Raw genomic sequence first — 22630 nt, 5'->3', positions numbered from 1 at the left:
TTTCCCAGTAAACCTTTCTCCTTGTTTGCGTGCTTTGCCAGCCGATTTAATTACATATATATATATTTGAAATTTTTAAACTCAAAAACATCTTGATTTAAGCAGCAGCAAGAGGTAAATCAAGAGATGTGCTATGTAGGCGTGCATTTTTTTTTTTTTTTTTTTTTTTTTTAAGTAGGGACTTTAAGTGTGTTAATTTATGCCTACTGTGCAAATTAAGGAGAGAAGGCTTTAACACTTTTTTTCCCGTTTCCCCCTCGGCAGCCCACGGCTGTTGAAGGGAGTCGGGGTTGCAGACCCGGCCACGCTCGCCCTGGCGGCGCCGCGGGGCCCTGCCCCACGCGGCCCTGTCATCGCGGGCCCGGTTGCGCTGTGGGCGCCCGCGCGCCCCGTCGGCCGGCGCCCTCTGCTCCCGCGGGCCCGGCCCCGCTGCGCGAGGCGGCGAGTTCCCTCGTACAGCAGCTCTGGCCGCCTCTGCGGCTGGAAGGCCCAAGCAGCCGCAGCCACCAGGCCCTGCTTGCGGCCGGGCCCACGCATCCGTGGTGGCTTGGGCCTCTCAGGAGAAGAACGTGGAGCTACCAAATGTGCTTCTGCTCTTCCTGTTGGCATCCTGTGGCAAACAAAGAGGAGATTTTGTCAGTTACCGTTGCACACCAGTCAGGGAAGACGACTGCTTCAGCGATGGCACGGCGGTTTTGTTTATCGTCATCGTTCCTAGTCAGCGAGACATGGGCTTTGCTGACTTGGCTTTCCTGGAAGCAATAACCTGCTCGCTGTCAGTCATTGGCAGGAGGTGTTGTTTCCAGGAGTGCTGATGAAGCAACACAGGAAACCTACAGAATCGCTTAAAACACCTTCCGTAAGAACATTTTATGGAAATACTTCTGGTAGTCATGCGTTTTTAAATGAGACTGATAGCGGGGGCGGGGGAAAAAAAAAAAAAAAAAAAAAAAAGGCAGGAAAGATGGGAAAACATGAAAGCATGAAGAAAACAAGTAATGAAATAAGTTACAACAAGTCCTGGAAAGGGGCAGCTGCAAACACTACCCAGGTACTGTCTTCCTGAGACTTCTCTCTTCCAGAAATCTCAGTTCCCACCACAAAGTTCTGAGGAATTATTTCCAAATATAGAAAATAACACAGAATAAACTCTATCTGCTGCCCCTCTCTTAATGTCCTTAAATAAGGAAACAAAAGTAGTAATTCATCTTTCTCTAAAGACTAAACACTTGCTCGCACTGTAGAAGAACTCAGAGCTGTGTCTAATAGCAGTTTGTAATTCCTGAAGACTGAGATGCTGCTTAATGCTACGTAACCTAAGGACAGCTGTACAGAACTCTGTCAGGAAATTGCATCTACATTATTCAGGACCGTAGCCATGTTTATCATGTTTCAAAGCGACAGGTAAGGTCCTGAGCCTACAAATTGCTATTACTTTGTGCCAAGTACCTTCAGCTCCTTACCTTTAAGGACAGATCCATGTGTTTTCATGCTGCCCTCAAGTTACGCTCCGCAGACGTACATCCACCCAGTGTATTTTACCGCTTGTGTTTTGGCTTTGGGCCATAGCTGCTCACGTCATTTGAAGGGTTGCTCGGTGCTGGTGCTGGCCTGTAATCAAGCAAGCCCTCGAAGGGAGCGCAAAGCCCAAATTCCCTGGTGGGAGGGAGCATGTGGCTGTGCCCAGGCAGGAGGGCTGAGGTGGTGGTGAAAGGTCCAGGGGGAAGGAGGTATATGTGGAGATAGGGCCGTCCTCAGCAGGTGGAGGCCATTGGATGCAGCACCAGGAGATAGCCTGTTCATGCAGCTCCCTGTTCTCAATATGTAGGTGGTTTTAATTCCACAGGAGCCGAGTGGCTGGAGCTAAGGAGGCTGTAATTTCTGTAGGGTGAGTAGGCTAAGAGCTGGTCATGGTCTAGACTGCATGTGTAGCTCTTCTGCAGCTCCGTGGAGTCGTGTAGCACATGAGGCTGCTGGAGAGGAATGCGAAAACGAACTGTTTTCTCTTTAGCATAGTGCTGAAGTGGGTTGTTGCATAAGAAAAATGATGGGCTCGTGATATTGCTTAAGTGAGGTAAGAGCTTTTCTGTAGAATAAGAGTCTGGAAAATGCCAGATCTGCAAAGACTGGATTTGTATGTGGAAAGTCTTTGCTAAGTGGAGCCTTTGATAGCAGGAGGGTTGGTTCTGGAGAACTGCTGAATGCAGCACACCTGGAGCTGACCTGAGAAGCAGCTTTTGGGAACTGATGAATTCAAGCACCTGTTCTGCAGCATTTGGACCCTAATTCATGAAGTGTTGTGTAGCAGAACTCTTTTTTTTTTGACGTTCCTACAAATGTAGTGACTTTTCCAGATTTAAATTTGCAGTATCAAAAAAGTTGGAATTGCGAGAAGTCCAAGCTGTAAAAAAGTGCTCCATAAAATCCTATAAAATTATTAGAGCAAATATCTTTTTTTTTATCATGTTTTTAATGACTGTATTATTTACCTTTGCATGGAGAGACTTGTTTTGTATAGATTTTTTTTCCTTTGGGGAGAAGAAAATAGATATTGTTTTTTCAATGGGGAAAAAAGGCAGAAGTATTTCTGAGCTCTTCAGCAGCAAACAGCTGATGCCAATTTTGTGACAGGTTTTTGCCTTAAGTGGATAAGGACCCTTGTCTTTTTATTGGGAAGTGAGGGAGCCTAGAGTGAGCCTCCAAACCAGGTCCTGGTAGTGGGTGATAGATGATTCTGTCTGAAGGGCCTGCGGCTTCTCCTGCACTTTCCCTGCAGCTACAGAGAGAACATTAATTTTCTGTAAGTGTATTGCTGCAAATATGACTTTAATATAATTCTCTAATGTTTGAGTAAAACTGTAATGTCTTCCAGTAATTTCCTTTTATAATCCCGTGTCACTGATGATTTCAGACAGTGACAAATGGCAGGCTCTGTCTGATTGCTTTTTTCCTTGTCTCCTGCCTCCAGTTACCCTACTGGTTTGGTTAATGCAATATTCCTTGTTAGGCTGTGCTAAACTTATTATTCTTGTGTAAAATGGCTGTGGGCTCTTGATGGATGGGCATGTCCCACCATAGATGTAAACCCTGCTAGCCACAAGGGAAGGGCAGACGTGAAGCTGGAGGCGAAAACTGCTGCGGCTGGAGGCGCAAAGGGAGGTGCACTCGAGGCTGAGGTATGGCATAGTCCTCCCAAAGCACTGCTTTGCAGAAGCCAACCTGTTTCTCTGTTACTTTCTCTTTTGCATATATCCTGCATAGATATCTTGATATTGCTCTTCTGCTGCAGCATTGGGCTTTGTTACCTGTGCTTACATTTTTGTTACTGAAATCTAAATCATGATCCACGTGCATTTCTAGAGTCTTGATGTCCTTCTGGTATTCAACATTTCCCTTGCAGTTGTGTTCTCTCTTATATAGGCATTTCGGCCTATGCCTTGCCTCCCTTTTATTTAGCATCTCTTGCTAGTAAAGTAAATCTAGAGGAGGGAGAGTTTTGCGTTGAGGAAGATTTGTCTGCTGCAATTCTGCTATTTTTTAGCATCCCTGCTGGAGAAAAGTACTTGAAAGTGCCGCATTTGCAGCTTTAAACAGCATCCCAGATACCAAGAGAACACTGTTCTAGTCACTGATTAGTGTCTACTAGTGTAATTGAATTTGGATTTGTAGGAAATTTTGAGGCTTTCAAGAATCATAGTTGGCACTAAATTACTTTGAACATTAGGAATCTAAGCAAATGCAGCTGCCCATTTGCCATTATGAGAAACCTGTATAAGCAGTACAGGAGTGGAGATGCACTACTTTATGGGGAAAGAAACATTAAAGGAAACTGATTTTCAAATGCAATTGCTGCTAATTTCTTAGCTGCTGGGCAAAAAAAAGAAAAAAAAAAAGGGAAAAAAAGAGAGGAAAAAAAAAAACCTAGCTAGAACTAAATTGCTATGCAGTCAGCAGCTACTCCAAGAATATTGCCTTAGAGAGTTTAATAATAAATGCTATTTTGATTTTGACCAAAGAAAATAATTTATCTGGCTTAATAAAGAATGCTGTATGTTTTGCTCTCTCTGAAGAGGAAATAAATACTGTTTAATTTGAAACAAAAAATTACTGGCTTGTTAAGACTGTCTGGGTTCCTTTAATTATTAAAATAGTTTTGCTGCTGGGCTGTAGTGTTGCCCACATCCTGTGTGCACGTTGAGCTATCTAAATCAAATCTTCTACGCCTTTGTCCATGTTGAGGAGGGCTTAATGAGCATGTCTAAGTGTATTGAACTTCTTTTCTTTTTTTTTAATGGATATTATTAGAACAGCCGTGTTTTTTGCTGAATGGGCATGCGTGTAGCCCACCCTTCTATTTACTGTATTTGGGCAATGATAAGGGAGGGTGGGGAAGTGCATTGCCCAACACTCAGTCAGGTGTGTGGTACAAGGGTGGTAAATACCTTAATCTCATGAAGTTAAGGGAAAGCAATTGGCCTTCCAAAGCCACTCAGAAACAGTCCTGTTAGGGTGTTTATTATGTCCTCTGTGGGTTCTAAAAGCATTTGATGAGCTTAAGGAAGGCAGCCTGAGCAGAGGAGCTGCAACGCTGCACTCGTAGGTACAGTTCCCCAGTGAGGTTGTTCCTCGTGTTTGCACCTTGCCCCCTCCCTGATGCTGCTGCTTTCCCTCCCGAGTGGAGGTGAGATAGAGGGAGCTGGGAGCAACGTTGCCACCAAAGGCACGGCTGTGAGGCCAGAAAAGAGATGGTAGGAAGGGAGCATAAAAATATATAGAGAGCGAGATGCTGTCTGACAATATTCAAAACACTCCATTACTGAGAATGCTTGTGCTGGTTGGAGATGTGCATGTGGCTTCTTTCCTCTTAGTGGAAAGCTACCTCTCTCTCTCTCTTTTTCTCTCTCTCTTTATTTTTATTTTTTAATTGTCTCCTTTTATCCATGCCTTGGGCAAAAAGGCTTTCTGCTCTCTGCTGCTAAAATTACTTTGGAGGTAGAGTCAGTAGAAACCAACATATGTAGGTCCTGGCACGCAGAAGCCACGGAGCAGCTCTGGGTGCCGACATATGTCACATGTTGCCTTAAAGTCTAAACCTGTTTATTATTAACACTAAAGACAGTGGTTCATTAAGAAAATAAATGGAAAAAAAAATGAAACAGCTAATGCAGTTACTAGTAAGGAAGGGGCATTCCCTCGCTACCCTCTAGCCCTGACAAAAGGGGGTGGATGCTGTTTCCTTTCCAGTAGTCCCATGGACACTTCCATGCGAGACCATGAACTTGGAAGGGGTAGGTGGGTCTCTGCAGATAGTGTGTGCAGCTTTCAGTGGGAGCAGGAGTATTGCAGCTTCTGTATTGCTGCAAAAGGGCAATGTCTTCCTTTCCCGAGATGTTTTTCTTGTCGCTGCGTTAGTTTTTCATAGCAGATCGTCATGAGATTAAGTAAGGCCATTACTTTGCTGTTTGCTGTATCCTGACGCTGGCCTCAGTGTTCCAGGCCACTGTTTTCTTGGCGTAAGGTTGTTCGCTGGGGCGCAGGGCAGTCGTGCCCCTGGCTGAGCACAGGTTTCAGTCCCGTGGGTTAAATGTCCACGAGCTGGCAAGCAATAGCCCTTTGCAGATCCAGATGCATGCCTCAATTCAAAACTGTCTCGCAGAATTCAAGTGCCCTGTGTAAGTTTGCAGCTGATAATCTTTAGGAAGAGCATTGCACTCACTCTGTGGATGCCTTTATTAATGCTTTCACCATTCTTCTACTGAATAGTGTCAGTTTGTGCATGCAGTCCTTCTGTTTTAATTGAATTATCTGATGAATAGGGAGAAGAGCTTTCTTCAGCGGGCTGGGCATGGTGGAGTGAAACACATGGATTAAGCAGTCGTGCTTCAGGGAGGAGCATTAGAACTTAATAGTCGTGATATTGCCACCAAGATAATATCTGAAGCTAAATTCTCAAAGGTTTGCAAATGGTTTAACCACATGTGCCATTCAAATCGAGAGGAGTCAGAGAACTAAAACCCCATGTAATGTTTTGAAAATGTATCTCTTGGGTGTTAATTTCATCATCTAAAATATATAGTATAATGGGTAGTTGCTGCATGAATTCAAAGTTTTAAGTTCCTCTAGGGGCTCCGCTAACAGCACAAACCATGAGAGTGTATCCAAGTTGTTTATGAACAGAAGCAGAGTCCCAAGAGTGAGATACAGCTATAAATTCACTCCAACCTCTGCCTATCTATTGTTATGTGCAATAACAGAGCAGTTTTGCACTAAAACTACTTCCTTGAAGACCTTTAACTGAGGAGCTTTGCCTGAAAATCAGTCCTGATAGCTGTGGAGAGAGGACTCCATTTTCTCTATGAGCATTTGTGTGTTTTATCACATTTTCATTTTGTACTTAACACAGTTATTTAGTGAATTCAAAGGGACGTGCCAGGTATTTGCAAAATTTTGTTTGCTTACTGGAGTCTGTTTGATAATAGATGTTCTAGTGCACTAATGATACGATTTCTTAAAACGTACTGCTAGCACATAGGCTGTAACGACTCACTTGAGATCTCTTTACACACCCAAAATGTTGTGGAGTTTTTCCCTATCTAAGAATGACGAGGTGAGAAGCCTAATGAACTTGGGGAGCCTTCAGTTGTTTTCAGTTGTAGAAGAGCTGCCTCCTTTTCCCGTCAGCGAGGCCACCCTCGGCCCTGCCAAGCAAAGCCTGATGTACCGCAGGGGACATGTTCGTTCCTAACCTCAGGATAAGCTTTTGATGACTTCTTATAAACACAGAATTTTGCATAAAATCTCACTGGGATGAAAGCAATAAAATATTGCTTTAACTGTCATTATAGCGACCTGAATAGCAGCCTATTATTTGAATTGTATTGCGGTTGCATCTAGACCTTTTAAAATGCATATTGTACTTACGCGGTGTGACGGAACGCTAGGCTCGCCAGAGGGAGCCCCCGCAGGCCTTGAGGGGACCTGAGTACCTTCCAGAGTACCCGTGATAACAAGTATCCCACCATCCTTCAGCCGGGGTGCTTGAGGGTTTGGACTGAAGCACAGTCAGAGCCCCGTCTGCCACAGGTGCAGCACAGGAGGTGTGCCTGGTTTGGGGTCAGCTGCACTAAGAAAGCAGTGTGTTTGAGACCAGGCGTGATGGTGGCTGCGCTTGAGCCTGCTGTTGAACTGCTTCGGTAAAATACATCGGTGCAGTAATTTTTGAACTTCTTGTATGTGGTGATTCTGCAAAGTTGCTGGTTACCAAAGCAAGTGCTACTGTTGGCATGAAGCTGCCTTGGAGGCTCATGGTCATCCCCTTCTGTTGATGTTTTGAAAATTATCTGGAGAGGGTGTGTGGTGTTCCTGCTGTTTCTCTAAGAAATGTTTTATTGAGTTAAGAAGGTGAGCCTAAAATATGACCTTTTCAAAGCCTTATTTTGGACTGCTGTGCTTAGTTTGATGGAGAGAGATTTTCCTAAAGAGGCTTCTTTGGTAGCACCACAGTTGAGCGGTGTGTAGGTTGCAGCTCTTTTAAGTGGGTGACTTTTTGTGCACACAGCAGTCTTTTCTTTTTTTCTCTTTTTTTTTTTTTTTTTTTTTCCTGGAAGGAACAGAGAGTGGAGAAAGTATAAAAAGAGTAACATAAAAGAAAGGTGAATAACACAAGCATTGCAATCAAAAGTATGTGCAACAAAGTTTCATATCTATCAAGATATTAAGACTGTGCAAATTCAGTAAGGTGAAAAACGTGGCAATGTTTTTCTTTTTGTTTTATTCAGACCTAAATCCTTCTCTGCAAACTCAGACTGCCTAAGCAACCAGGACAGGAGCTATTCTTTCCTTCTTGGCTACGCCTTGGCTAGGATGCCTTACTTTTAAGAATCCAAGTTATTCAAAGGAGCAGCTCAGACCATTCCAGCACCAAAAAGGCAGTCAGTAGGAAAAGACTTGCCAGCTGAAGTCTTCCCGTTCACTTCAGTGCTCGTTAGATGGGTCTGCATAGCACTTGGCTTCTTGCCTTTATCAGACCCCAACTGCAAGTAAATTTCAAGAACTTGCGGAAGTCACACAGGCTTTAAAGATAATACTTGGTTTCAGCAGTGTAGTCTATCTCAGAAACTACTCATAACCTCAGTGCTCTGTTACTGTGTTATTGCCTGCCTGCTGCTGTAGAGGAAGCTTCCTTTAGATATATCTCAGCCAACTCGGAATATTTAAAACACGTATGGTTTGCATAGCTTTCCACCAGTCAAGTCCATTCCCCTCGTTATTAAGAAACTTGCCCGCAGTATTTCTGAGGGTAAAAATGTCACAATGTGGCATCAGAAGCATCAAACATAAAAGCAAAGTTAGCGACATAATGCATGGATCATAGCTGCAAGCTTTGCAAGGTGATCTTGAGGAAAATTGAGTTTCCCTTATGAAACAGGTTCTGGCAGTTGATACCGACTGGCAACTGTCTCATGGAGGAAGCCCCGTGGGGCGGTGGGGACACAGAGGTGGGAAGGGTGTTGAGTCTTGGATCCTCTGGGATGCGAAGGAGGAGATGTCTGCTGAGCTCCTGTGAAGTTTGGGAAGGGAGCAAAGCGACTGGATCTGGGGGCTGGTGGCTCGAAGACCCTTGAAGCCACCACCGTGCAATTCCTGTGTGACTCGGGGAGCCCGTCGCTGAGCCGTGGCGTTCAGATTTACTTGTCCTAAGTCAAGCCGTTAGCATGGTGGGAAAGGTTAAGTTGACTGTTCCGAGTAGCAAAGCTCAAGAACATGTGTTTCAAAGGCTCTTTGAAAGCCCACAAAATGTGGCCCAAAGGAGCCAATTCGTGAAATATTATTTGGTCTGTTTCCATGGGATTCTTGAAGAATTTCCCACTGATAACCGTCCTTTGTGCACAGTTTCCAAGACAGTTCTCACTTTCTTGGAGTTCTTCCACAGGCCTTTGTGCTCCTATTTTTAAATAAGCCTCCCCCTGCCCCTGTTTTTTTTTTTTTTCAGAAAAACTCCTTTTGAAACTCTGAGGAGGAAAGGTTTGCATCTCCCTACATACAGTGACTTGTGACCTTAAAAGAAGGTCACAAGTACTTTTAATTATGTTTTTTCCCAACTTTCCTGGGTGTTGCATGATAACCTTTATTTTGTGCAAACAATTTACTGTGGGGTTTGTTAATGAAAGCTTCCAGCAGCGTTCCGGGCAGTGACAGGGTAGGGATTGGCGTGAAGCAGGAAATGAGATTGTACAGCAGAACTAAGAAGTGGCACAGCTTTTGCCAATATTCAATCTTGTGGTTCATCAGACATGGAAAAAAATATTGTTCTGCTCTACTGCTCACTTCTTTTGCTGCCTTTAAGACTTTAGTGTTGTGTGAATAACTTCCCATGCGTTTTTCTTTTTTTTTTTTTTTTTGTTTTGTTTTGAATAGGCATAGTCGCCCCAGGCTTGTAAATGAATAGAAAAGTTACGATGAAGAAAATTACAGATTGTTTATAACGTGACATGTAGCATTCTCTGATCTCTGCCTAGGACTTCATCTCTGCTGAAACACTTTCTTATTCTAAAGAAAATATTTCATATGCAGTTATGCGTTTGAAAGACCTCTCTTTGCCTTTTTTCCTTATTTTTGTCTAAAAAGATATTAAAAGATCTACCCCAAATATGTTATTTCCTGCTTAAGTGTTAGCCATTAGGACTTAATGCTATTTACCCAGGAGATGTCTTGTATGGTTGTCATCTGAGATAAAGGCAGACAGTAGTTATGGTTAAAAATGGCTGCTTGCCATTCTGTTTAAAGGGAAGAACTTGTGTGATTTTTTTCAAAAGGGTTTAAAATCCACATTGAACTTCCAAAGCTGGCAGCATCAGTATAGAAAAGAGAAACCAAGTAGGCTTATTTAACAGTTTAATCTGCCTAAAATGTGTGTGTCCAATTGCCTGTCCCCATGGAATGAAAATGCTCAGAGAACAGGTTCTGAATTCATGCCGCGTTTATCGTCAGAATTCTGCACATCCCTTAAAACCTATTTAAGCTATGAAATAGCAGGAAAGAAAGCAAAGTCTGCTCTGATCAAGGATGGCAAAGGTTTAGGTTTTCCCGGGAATGGTACTGAGTCTGCTCTGGCTTTCGAAGTAGTGCTCTATGTATTCCTCTTAAATACAGAAAAGATCTTCCATCAAATATGCATAAGAAGTGATAACAAGGAAGCTTGTGACAAGCACGTAGACGTTTGGAGAGGACAAAATCTAGAGGTTTATAGTATTAATATTCATACAGAATTAAATCTCCCTTGCAATTTCTATCAATTTCAAGATTTATTGCGCTCTTCCCCTCACCCCTCCTCGTTCTTCTGGAACAAAAGGAAAATCACTCTATTTGCCAGTGATAGTTTTCCCACATTGAACAGTAACTTGCTCTGTGAATTGTCATATTGAAATTAGCATCTCAGCTGAAAAATATGCAGTGAGAGCAAGCCTTGGAAAAAGCTATTTTTATATATATTCCAATTACTTAAAGAAGTATGACTTAATCTGTGATCTACTGATCATAGGCAGTCCAGTCCGTAAGCAATGAGGAGAGTGTCTGCTCTGTTAATGTACTTAAGAAATTAACCCCATTTCTGCATTATGCAAGCTGTGGTGAAAATGAAAGTAATTAATGAACATGCAAAGCTTATAGAGCTTATGGTTAATTTTGACTTGGCTGTAATTGAAGACCATTGTATAAAATGTTCCAAGTTGTGTTTTTTTTTTTTTTTTTTTTTTTTTTCATAGTAGGCTATAAAAACAGTTATTTTTAGTATGTTTACTGTTGATGTGTCCTCACATTGCAGTAGCATTTGAGAATGAGAAAGAAAAGTCATAAACTTAGGAAAAGTAAAAAGGCCTTATAAATGTCTTACAGGGCAGTATTTTGCTAACTGCTGTGTTTTGGGGGGTTTTGTTTTGTTTTTCTGGTTTTCCACCAAAGGAATTTCGAGCTGTGAATTTTGCTGCGGTGCCTGGTTGATTTGGTAGCTGGGATGTGCCAGGACACCCCTCTGTCACTACTAGCATTTGGACCAGACCCGAAGTTCTGGAGCGGATCCGCGCGTCGTTCCTGGCATGCGCTCGTGCAGTGCGAACTGGGTTTTGTCCGCATGGAGCCAAGCGGCAGACGGCTTCACGAGGGTGCCCGAGGTGTCCCGAGAAGCATGTGGGGCAGATGCCCCATCCTCACCTCATCCCTTCCCTTGGCAGACCTGCCTGCCGTGGTCCGCGTTGCTCCTTAACGAGGAGACGTTGGACAGCGTGGCTGGTGCCTTGGGTCTTTGCTATGGGCTATGGCTCCGGTCTGATGATGCCTCTTCTCTCTTCCACGACCCCTTGTGTATCATAGGACTGTTCCATGGTTTTGTTCCCGCCTGTAAAATGCAGACCACCAGGAAAGCTGTGCCAAGAAAATAAGTAAATTCGCATAGCAGTGGAGAACTGTGACTTGCAAACTTTGCAGTTCCCTTTTCCTCTGTAGATTAAAGGAGGTGGAGGGGAACAGCAGAAAGTAGGCTCTTATCAGTACAAATTTTATTTTGATAAAAATTCAACTTAATCCTAGTAAACTGTTTTGGTGGATCTTTTTTTAGCAATCCAGCCAATTATGTGTCAAGTTAGATGATACTCAGATGCTGTAGTTCAAAATACACTGTCTGCTGCCCTAGCAGTAAGGGGAAGCCTGGAAGTTGTGTTGAGTTTCCTTCTGTCTGAGTCTTCCTGTGGAGACAGTGATTTGCATGAATTGTCCTGATTTAGTCAGCTCCCTGACTCTCATAACAGGGGCATATTTGGTTGCTTGGTTACCCATTTCAGATCATTGTATTTTAGATAACCATTGATGGAAATCTTACTCAGAAGGTGGCTGAATAGAATGATGCAGATTTTCAAGGGGCTTCACGCAAAAATATATCTATGCCAAAAAATTGTAAGAGATATTTGCAGTTTACATATTTGCTCACGCTTGCTGAACACGTTCCCACACCATTTGTATAAGCCGTTTTTGTGGTTGTTGTATCCTTAAGTGAAAAGAAAGTGGAAATTACAGAATGGTGTGGTTTCGGTCAACAGGATGGTGATAATATGCATCCTGTAATGAGTTAAGAGAGGAGAATCAGGTGCTTGGAGGTGGTCAGAAACCTGTTTTTTCCAGGGTCTGCAACAACTCAATCAACCTGTATGTTGCAAGAAAACTTTAATTTGTTTATAAAGTGTGAGAATTTTGATCCTGAGTACAAGAAATAAAAAAATTTATGAAAACGTTTCCAATTAAGTGTCAGCTGTCTGACATGACACAGGGCAGCAGTTAAGATTCAGCTTTCTTAGAAGTTAACTCATGCTATATGATAGTACAGTGACACAGAGTATTTTAATGACTCACATCTGTCTACTTTTTTATTCTTTCAAAAAAAGAGAAGATTTATTTCCAAATCTATAAAGACAGCTGCTGATTTTTCTGTTATGATAGAATTTCTACTGGGATGACTTTTAAGAGAATTAAGGAAAATGGCATCATATACATGTGGCAGGTGAGCATTTTAAACTGCCTCTGCTCCCGTATATCCCAAAGCATCAGTGTGGTCGATGCTTTTGATAGTATTTTTCCTAAGGTTTAGCTACTGAAACCTTTACATTAAGTATAGGTCTCAGTGTACATTAAAAAGCAAAGTAAGCTCCTCTCTCTATATTGACTGAATAGAATTGCTTGAAAACACAAAGCAAGCATGACATGAAGATGGAAAACTGAGAAGCAAGGAGAATGAACTCAGAATAAATATGACTGATTTAAAGGCAATCTCAAATTTTAGAGAGATCTTCAGAGCTTTTGTGAGCTCAAGGGCCCATTAAATGCTCATTAATATTAAAGTTTAGATTATTTGAATCTCATTTTATACCCAAAACATGCAAGATGTGATGCAGGTGTCACTGAATTACCCAGGAATACTGCTCATGGGTAACTGGAGAGCCAGAACAGCAATACCCACAGTTGTTGTGAGGGCTGGTGGTTTCTAGTAGCACCTCTTAACGTTTTCCATGCAGATCCGAGTCTTGCTTTGGAAGCACTGTGCCAAGCATTATCTACTGTAAGATACTCTCCATTGAAGATTTTGCTGTCTGGTGAAGACTAAAGGCAATCTATAAGTATAATAACATTGGTGTAGAAGGGAGATTGGGATGAAAATATTTTTAATATCTGGAAAGGGGAGTCATTACAGGGGGGAGCCTAACCATAACTCAGCATTAATGTTCTGCAGTATTTCTGGAAGGTTAAGTTGAAAGAAGAGTGTTTTTGCAATTCTGAGGCATCAGAGCACGTGTTATTCACCAAATAGTGAGCCTCATGCTCGCTGGAGCCAGGTAGTTTCTTTTCAGGTGAGTTTGGCTGGTTCATATCCGCGCTGCTCCCGGGAAGGGCAGACAGAGGAGGTGGCAGGAGCTCGTGGATGGAGCTTGGGCAATTCGCCATCTTCAAATAAGTTTGGATCTTTGATATCTACATCTGTTAACACTATTTCTTGTTTAAAAACACAACAGTCTTCCCCTCTGCTTTGGCATGGGGAGCTTGTTACCACATTCCTTTCATTTGCTCCCAAGGTAGGAAGAGGTTTCTGTTAAAAATATGTCTGGTTGTAGTTGCTAGAAGCCCTACTGCCATTTGGCAGCTATTTAGTGTTTTAGCTACAATAGTGCTTCTGCCTTGTGGGTCTTTGTATTGATCTTCCTTGCAGGAAATTTAACCCCATCATTCAAGGGTAAGTAGTGTAACCAGCTGTTTGCTGAGCAAAAAGACTTTTCTGGCATCAGAAATGGCAGCACAAAAATAACGTGGCAGCCTCCTGCTGGCCACACTCATCCGAGTTTGAAGAGCAGCACCTGAGGAGTCGTGTACGGTTCATGTTAAAATGTGCGTGTGGTTGGCAGGGCCAAAGCGCCAGGCACGTTGCCTCCCTGCCCCCCGGGGCAGCTCTGCTGGTGAGAGCAGCAAGGCTGCGGCTGCCGCCGCGTGCGGGGCGGAGAGCGGGGCCTGCGGCCGCCATCACACCTGCCGCGTGCGGGGCGGAGAGCGGGGCCTGCGGCCGCCATCACATCGGCCGCGTGCGGGGCGGAGAGCGGGGCCTGCGGCCGCCGCGTCTCACCCACGCAGCAGTTCTGGGTGGGGAAGCACCTGCGGTTGTAGGCGGGCAACTTCCAGCTGATTTTGATAGAGCGGCATCTTGGTGGCCTTTCGTGGAACTGGGTTGCTCTTAATTTGGTGCCAGTCGCTAGGAGATTGTGTCTATTTGCAGACTTCCAAATTTTAAATATTTTGCCTTTTATATTGCAGCAAAACACTTAACAGATGTCATTTGTTTTTCATACCAATGTATGCCTTGGATTTTTAGCAAAGGAGTATTAGTGTATTCTATATATGTGTGATTTTAGATGGAACAGTTCTGTTTTAGCAAAAGCACATTTCTTTCTTGCCTTAAACTCTTATCTGGTTTTAAAGTCTGAATTTACCGATCATTCAAGTCATCCTGGAAGGGACTTTACCTGGGATTTGAGTCATTTGGGCCATATAAAATAGGATTATAGAACATCTGGCTGCACAGTAGGAATATTTCACTCTAAAGTACAAAAATAAAACTACAAAGGATCAAGAAAAAAGCATTCCAGGCAAGAAATTATCCTTTCTTTATGCTCCTTATATCCATCAAGTACCAGCATCTTAGAGATAGAAGGGAAGGAGACAACAAAAGAAAAATAGAGAGAATTAGAGAGCTGCACCGTATCATTAATACTCTGGCAGTTTTGACAGCCGTAAGTAGCATTGAAAAACACTGCTGTTTCCAAGCCTGTGATGAACAGGGAACTCAGCAGGCTCCCAGAATCCGGCCCTCGGTTCAAATTGGTGGAAACGAGCATCCCACCCTGCTGCTGCGTGGTGATGTGGGGAAAAGCAGAGAATTAAAATGATCAGATGTGTTTATGAAATAATCCCTAAAGAATGGATTTCTGAAAGTCTATGACAAGCACTGAGGAGTTCTAAAAATAAGTAAATATTACAGGTAATTTAAAAAAAAAAAAAAAAGTCTTATTTTCAAGAGTCGTTTGCTCACATCTTGTTTGGTAGTCTTCTGTGCCTCTTAGTTAAATACCCAAAGGGAGCACTTGCTGGAGCTGAGGAAATGTTTTTATTCTCTCACTGCTCCTTTCACTAATCATTGATATTGCTAATTATAAAGGTATCGCGAAGATACATGGTCTGTTGTATTTTCATTAACACCTTGTCAACACAAGAGTAACTTGTCACTGACAGTTGTTGATGAAGTAAAATAGTAGCTAATGTTTTGGATATTAACTTAAATATTAGTTATGTGGCCACAAAGCAAAGAATCATGTTCATCATTCCAATAATCATTGCTTAATTGCAAGGCAAAAAGCACTGTATAAAAGTGAAATATTTTAAAACTTTAATTAAAGTCAGGAAATACTCATGTAAATTAATTGAGTAGTATTTTTACATTGTGAATAAAAATTATTTATGGGTAGGTGATTAGATATACAAAGACATAGCTGGATAATTTATTTCATATTTATGTATGTATCTTGTGCCTGGCACTGGTCAGGAATGACTAGGAAGATGAACTGCAAATGAGATGTACTGAGATAATGCAGCCTGGCAATACCGTGTAATGAAACCATGGAGTGTTTACAGTGATTTAAGAAAATGGGGCAATCCAGATAAAACCACCTTTGTTCTGGTTTATTAGTGAGCCTGAGCTAAACAGCCCAGGCTGACGACGTGTTGTCTCAAGAGCAGAGCAGGGTTTGTCTCCCCTGTGAGTGCTTTCTGGCAGATACCTGATGTATTTCCTGGTATCTTGCCTGTTGGGGTGACACTCACCATTTTCAGCCAATACATGCAGTAAACTTCATGTTCTGAAGCTTTGCCTGCAGCCAGGCTGCCAATGGTGGTGTTGCTCTCTGGGTTTTCCTGCTGCATCTACTGTGTATGTAGTGAAGAGAAGGAAATGTTGTTGCTCAGTGTGATAGCACATGGTGACTCTTCTGTAGAAGTCAGTATTATTTTTGGTGTTAAGGTACTGCAACAGTATAATTGCTGGATAATGCTTTGCGTTGTGTTCATTAATGCCCCAGGGACGGTGATGATTATTGATATTATTTCTGTTCCTAAAGCAGTCCTCCCAGGATCGGTTCCTCACTGTGGCCCTACAGAGCTCGCTGGTCCTGCGCGTTGTCTCCACTGGAGGGAGGTGGGAAGCTGTCAGCAGGCACCGCAGGGTCGTCCTCAGGGCTTTCGTGGAGGGGAAGCTGGAGCTGGCATCTGTCACCTTCCTCTGTTTAATGTTTCCTGCCCTCAGGGGAGAAGGAATGTGTTTCGTCACTTTACGCTGACAGCACTGACATGTATTTAACGTTTCACGCAAATGCAGCGCTGCCTCAACACTGTTTATCTCTTGCATGGTTGATGGCAAGCACATGGCTTCCATTTGACACTGAGACACGTTCCCAGGAACAGGACCTTGCTTGAGGTTCGTCTTTCTTCAGCCCCGCTCTTGTGGCACTGACTGCGTGTGCAGGGACACGATGCAGCCTCGTGGGCAGGTAGAGCCTGCAGAGGACTTGGGCAGGTGCCCCCCTTGTCCTCTGCCCACAGTGGCGCTTCAGGAGAGCAAAGGGAGATGTGAAGTGTCCTCTGCTGATGGTAACAACCACCCTGGATCCTTACATACGTGGACTCCTGCAGCAGTCAGAGGAGTTCCGTGTAATTTCTTTCCCATTGTTTGACACCTTTTAAATGTTTTAAAGATTTGCTGTGCAGAGGCAGTAATGATTTGTAAGAGATGTAATATCTTCTTAGCAAATTTCTTTGCCATATATTTTAATTTTCCCTGATGTTTCACCCACACTACTTGGAGAACAAAATCCCAAACTGCTGTTGTGATTTTAAATTCTTTTCAATCGGAGATGAAAAGGTGGATTTTTCTTCTCTCCTAAGAGATGGCAATTATCTTGAAACGAGGTTCATACTTGCTGATTATTTCAGTGATCGCTGACTGCATTTTAATGCTAGTATAAAACTTAGAACATTAGAATACTTTTTGAATTTTATGTCTTACAAACATTGAATAAATAACAGAAAGAAGGAAGTGTCATTTTAAGATGGACACTTTTATTAAGTTTTAAGCCTTTTTTGTGAAAGGCAGTAAAACTCTTAAATATTTAGTTATTGTGCTTGTCTGGATGTGTATGTAGATATGTGTCACACAAAAGGATTTATGCTACATAAGTGACGAAAAATATTTTGCTGTATTTTTTACTTTCTGTATTAAATATCATTATAATCCTCCCTGTTTCAACGTTAAGGAGTTGTCTGCCAGGGAAGGTTGTATGGAATAGGTGAGGGTGTGATTTAACAGCACAGCCGTTCTCCATCCAAAAGCTCTTGGTAAGCCACCCTATTAAGAAAGGCATTTACTGGAGACAAAGATTGATCTGGGATTTTCATGCAAGTTGTTATTTTATGGTGCATGAAAAAAGTATTTATTTCACATTAACTATTAACTGATGTTGGGAAGCCTTGGATTATTTGTAATGATTTATATTACAGCATTTCATGAGGTCCTGCTGAGGTAGCATCCAAATGTCCTAGATCCTGTGTGGTGATCCTCGCTCATGATAGCAAAAAGGCTAAACAAGTCACATAGCTAGATGGGATAGAAGGTACTAGGTTGCCTGTTTGAGTTGCATTAGAAGCACGTGGAAGATGCAGTGACGAGTTTACAGTTCCTGCAGGGCAGCCTAGTGCTGTGCCCGGGCTGGGCTTTGCCCTAGATGCAGGCAGCCTGCATAGCCCTGGTTTGTGCTGCGTGCCCACGGCTCTCTGCAGTGCCCTCCCGAGGAAAGGAGACTTGTGAAAGCACCGTCTGCTCCGTCTGTCTCTCCTCTTACCCTCGTAACTTCTGATCCCATTCCGGTGAAATTAAGCAAGAGGTGGAGAACTTGAAGAAAGGTTGTTCTCAGTTTATCAAATGGGTAAAAGATTCTGCTTCAGTGGCACTGAGTGAAAAGCTGTAGAAGAAATTCCTACTTAAGACAGAGATCTTAGTTTCATAAAAGCTGTGCCCTAATTTACACAAAAGATCAGTTAGCGTTTTTGCCTTGCTAGTCAAAAAAAAAAAAAAAAAAAAAGCCAAAAACACAAATCTGTGGAAAACCAAATTTCCTTACATGAAATGCTCAAAACATTGCTTGTTTTTTTGAGAGAGTGGATTATAAGTGACTGGTTCAGTCAGCTCCTTTAGCAGCAGGAGAAAAGCAGCCCCTGGAATGGCTTCTCCCGGGTGATGTGGGCACTGCCCGGGGTGCAGGCTGTGCCCAGCAGCGCTGCATGGCAAGGGCGGGGGGACCCATCCTTAGAAGGTAGTTGTTCATGACGACTCCAAGGAGAGAAATGTGTGGAATCATGTTACATGGAAAATGGTAAATGGATTTAGAGTACATTTTTAAGATAAATCCTGGTAATGCATTCAAGGTGCATTACCACTCCTGAAGCTCCACTGAAGCGCACAAATACTGAGGGAGGATCTGCCCTGTTATTTAGGGAACTATAGATTGGAATTTCTCACTGAATTATCCCTGGGGGACTATTAATGCCCACTCATGTTCCTATATTCATATTGCTTGTTTCTGTATTAATCTAGATATGTGTATCCTGAAGACCTATTTTACCTGCTTATAGAAGTAATGCTAATCAGGAAGATGTTTGGCCAATTGTAATAAAAATACGGGCTCTGAAGTAGTTTTTCCAAGACAAGCATCTAAATTATCATTAACAACTCCATCATCTCTGCTTTAAGTGTTTGTCAAGAAAGGTTTTAGCATCATATATATCTATGTTCAATTTATTTTTAATCTCTTTTTCTATTGCAATTCAGTTCTAAAGAGATCAGGCATTACTGCTCAAGGGCTGAGTGCTAGTCTCGTATTTTAAAAATGTGAGTTTTTTTGTTTTGTTTTGTTTTCCTCCTCACTCCCTTAGGGAACCGAGCAGGCCCAACCAGATTTAGGATGCTGTAAAATCTTCAGAGCATCTTTTCTGTTCTGTATCATAATTCTTGTACAACTTTACTCTTATGGTTTTCAAACTTAGAAATTGCATGTTTTTGGCATTAAAGAAATCAGAGTTCAGCGATATTTAAAATGCTAAAAATAACTTGCTGTCAAGTTGGCTATGTGTTACAGACCTGTTACCACGTCTGCTTAAGTGATGGGAAGGATCTCTTGAGCTATGAAGTGAACAAGGAGCCTCAGCCAGTTGTGCTGTTCTTTACAGTCCCTGTGTCATCCAACCTTGCTGTAGTCGTAGCCATGCAGTATGAACAGCCTGGCTGCAGTGAAGAGTGGTCTCTCTTATCACAACACGGCTCTCATGTCTCACAGTGGTTGTGTCAGAGCCAGTTTACGGATAGAGTCACTCCAGCCTTCCCTCCTCCCTGCTCTGCACAGACACTGCTGTTATTTCTGTGGTTGTAATTATGCTAGGTCTGTTCCAGTTCAGTTGGAGTATCACTGACAGAAATTCTTCAAACTGTCTAAAATCCTGTATACAAGATGAATCATTCCTTCCAGCAGCCCCTCTTTATTTATGGACTTTTTACCTAACATGGACCTGGGTGGAAAATTTTGAGGGAATGAAATCACTGCCAAGAACCGGTGCTTTTGTGACCCCCATTTCTAACCAACTTAGATCTGATAATTTTAGAAGCTTTCTGTGGTATTTATGTCTGTCTCTTTCTTGAGGCTTTGGCTCTGCAGGGAGTTGCTCAATAACAGCCATTTCTGAAGGCTGATTGCAGTCTAAACATTTTGGTTAACTCGGGGCATCTGAACAGAGGAGAAGAGGCTGCAGGCATCACTTAGTGAGGGGACAGAGGTGTCAGCTTCATTCTCTGCAGCAGAGAGGAACAGCGGCCTGCTAGTCTAGAAGTGGAAATGGTCACTTTTGGGGTTCAGCCTCCGACTTAGTGACTTGAAATGTTTTGCAGGGAATCAGGACAGGAGAGAAAAAAACCTCCATTCCTCGTGGGTGTGTTGTGGTTGTGTGTGTGTGTGTTGTTTTGTCTAACATGGGGACTTCAGCTTCAGTGACATGTCTCCACTTCCAGCAGCGGTTTTATTTTCTTTCTCTTTGCACTGGTGTATTGTGAGAACAACCGGAGCAGTCCCTGGGCTGCCCTGGGCTCGCTTCCCGTCTGCAGGTGACCAGGAGGAGCTGGGACACGGCTTGTGCTGACCCTGCTGCCAGCAAGGCCTCGAGGAAGGCCGAGGGCTCGTCCGCAGCACGGCGCCTTGCAAACCGCCCCCGGCGTGGTCAGGGCAACGCTCTGCCTGGCACAGATGGGCACCCAGGGCCACAGCTTGGCTGGCAGCTCTTCTTGCACCGCTGCTAGGAGCTAAGCAGTGCAAAGGAATTCAGTGCTTATACCCAAAGAGCTGACAGGAAAACGAACTTCAAAGAATTGACCTGTATTATAAATACTCTCATATGATTCATGAACATTGGAATAACTGTAGGTTTTGCAGGTGTCCGTGGGAGCAGCTTAGGCCCTCAGCCGTGTTTAGGTTGCAAGCAAGCTTTCGTCCTGAGCGAGGTGGGAGATGCGGCAAGCCTGTTGTTCCCGAAGTGACGCTGGATCCCTGATAACGTCTGCGCGTGTGAAACGCGAGATACAGCCGAGCAGGATAACAACAAAGTGCTGCAGAGATAAAAACTGATGTGGCTTGAAAGGGGTATCCAGCATCATTTTCTAAAAGACTAGATAACATTAGCTTCAAGCCAAACACAGAAGATAGAAGTTTTATTTATTTATTTATTTATTGTTTAAAAAAGAGGTGACTGTTTAACAGCTGATCAACTCGCTTGCAATACTAGGAGTTAGTAGTAGGCAATTAGAAAAGGCAGAGAAGCTTTGGTTGGCTAAGATGTTCTTTTCATGTGCCTTAGTAATTCAGATACTCGCTTTTGTATCGATCTTTATTCTCTTTTTGCTGCTCTTTACTTTGCTGCTACCTTTATTTGAATATCATTAATTCAGTTTGATCCTGAGCACAGTTGGTTGCAAACAGCTGTAATCTCTGTTACAAATTGACTTGTCCTTTAAAAAAGAGGCGGAGAGGAAGAGACAGACAGAAATGTCAAACTTGTTTCACAGCGGAAATGCTGAACATCAGAGCTGGCTCCAACACAGTGTCCACCCAGTGGTGCTATGAATAAGCGTTTATAGATTATACCAAGCTTTCTAGACAACTCCTAGTGTCTCCTAAAATTACTACTGTAGGAAACAAAAATGTTAATCTGAAAAACCAAAGCCTTCATTTGAGATATGTAAAGCTATTATTCTACTCTGTGTAGCTTGATATTGTTTTTAAATAATACAGAAACACAAGACTGATTCCCTGCACGTTTGCTTCTGACTCCAGTGATAATTGGCAGTAATGTTCTGGTTTGCTAGACCTTTTTTTAGTTCTTTTTTTTTTTTTTTTTTTTTGGTATTTTTTCCCAAATATCTCTGGTAGTATTGTGAGCTTTGGGTTTTTTGTTTGTTTGGTTGGTTGGTTTTTTTAAATGATCTGGGCTTTCTGGTGAAGTTGGTAAAATTGTGTTTTTGAGTTGATTGTAGTCACGCTTCTTGTACTGTCCTCATACCCACATGTATGTGCATTCTTTCCACTTTCTCCCATTGGCTGAGAAGATGGAGGACACAAGTGAAATGAAAACAAATAATTTTAAAGTTTGTCAAAATGTTGGCGAAAGTAAACATTTGCAGAGGGTCAAGTAGCTTGAGTAAAAGCTAGAAAAGCTCTAAAAGGCCTGAGGAGAACGTGCAAAAGCACATACCTGTATTTACCATCCAGGGACTGTGCAAGAGATGAAGTCTTTCTGCCATTCCTATTAAGTAGCTGTAGATGAACTGATTGGTACTGTTTTGACTCAGTGTTATCAGTAGGAGCCCTTTGAATGTATTAAAATGGAACACATGCTAAATCTTTCAGTAACAGTTTTAAGTGTAACAGTCACTAAAAGGTATGCAGGCAAGAGTCATTAGAAGTGCTGAAATACGGGCTGTTGAAGCTGGCGTTCTTCTACGGTGCCACTCTGCTGCTGCTTTTTAAATAGGACGGGTCATATATAGACACACAAAATGCTATACAGTAAAATGAAAAAAATGAGGAAGAATTCTGTACCACCTGCTGATGTGTGAATTGGATGGCTACACAGGAAACGACATGTGTTAAATTACTCTGATGATAGAGGAAGAAAAGTTAGAAAGTAAATGATTTATTTTAAAACACTGAATTAGAACATAGCATGTGTTCAATTTGAAATACAAAAGCTGAATTCAATATAATATTGGCTACTGACATTTGAAGTTTGAACAAATGTAATGGTTCTAAAATTTAGACATGAAATAATACTCGGTGCTTACTGCTATAATGTATGCGAAGGATTAAAGATTATATGTTATGAAGCTTGAATCACAAGTCTGCAAGCTTTTCAGGTTTAAAGTCCATTCATGTAGGAGTACATGTGCATGTTAGAGTAT

The 22630-nt window shown here is 42.5% G+C and overlaps 1 long non-coding RNA gene across 1 annotated transcript in view; it reads left to right on the top strand.

Moving 5' to 3' along the window:
• Positions 1-2749: 2749 nt before the first annotated feature.
• The window catches only part of LOC148596390 (uncharacterized), a 38301-nt gene continuing 18420 nt past the window's right edge, over positions 2750-22630 (top strand). Inside the window, exon 1 of the long non-coding RNA XR_015913500.1 lies at positions 2750-2800. This is a non-coding gene — a long non-coding RNA (uncharacterized LOC148596390). The remainder of the gene's footprint in view (positions 2801-22630) is intronic.

This window comes from Tinamus guttatus, unplaced genomic scaffold (assembly GCF_059628265.1).
Source record: "Tinamus guttatus ecotype Peru unplaced genomic scaffold, ASM5962826v1 Tinamus_guttatus_pri_ptg000004l, whole genome shotgun sequence".
Taxonomy (NCBI): domain Eukaryota; kingdom Metazoa; phylum Chordata; class Aves; order Tinamiformes; family Tinamidae; genus Tinamus; species Tinamus guttatus.
Note: the sequence above shows the minus strand (reverse complement) of the source record. Positions and strands in the feature narration are given on the sequence as shown.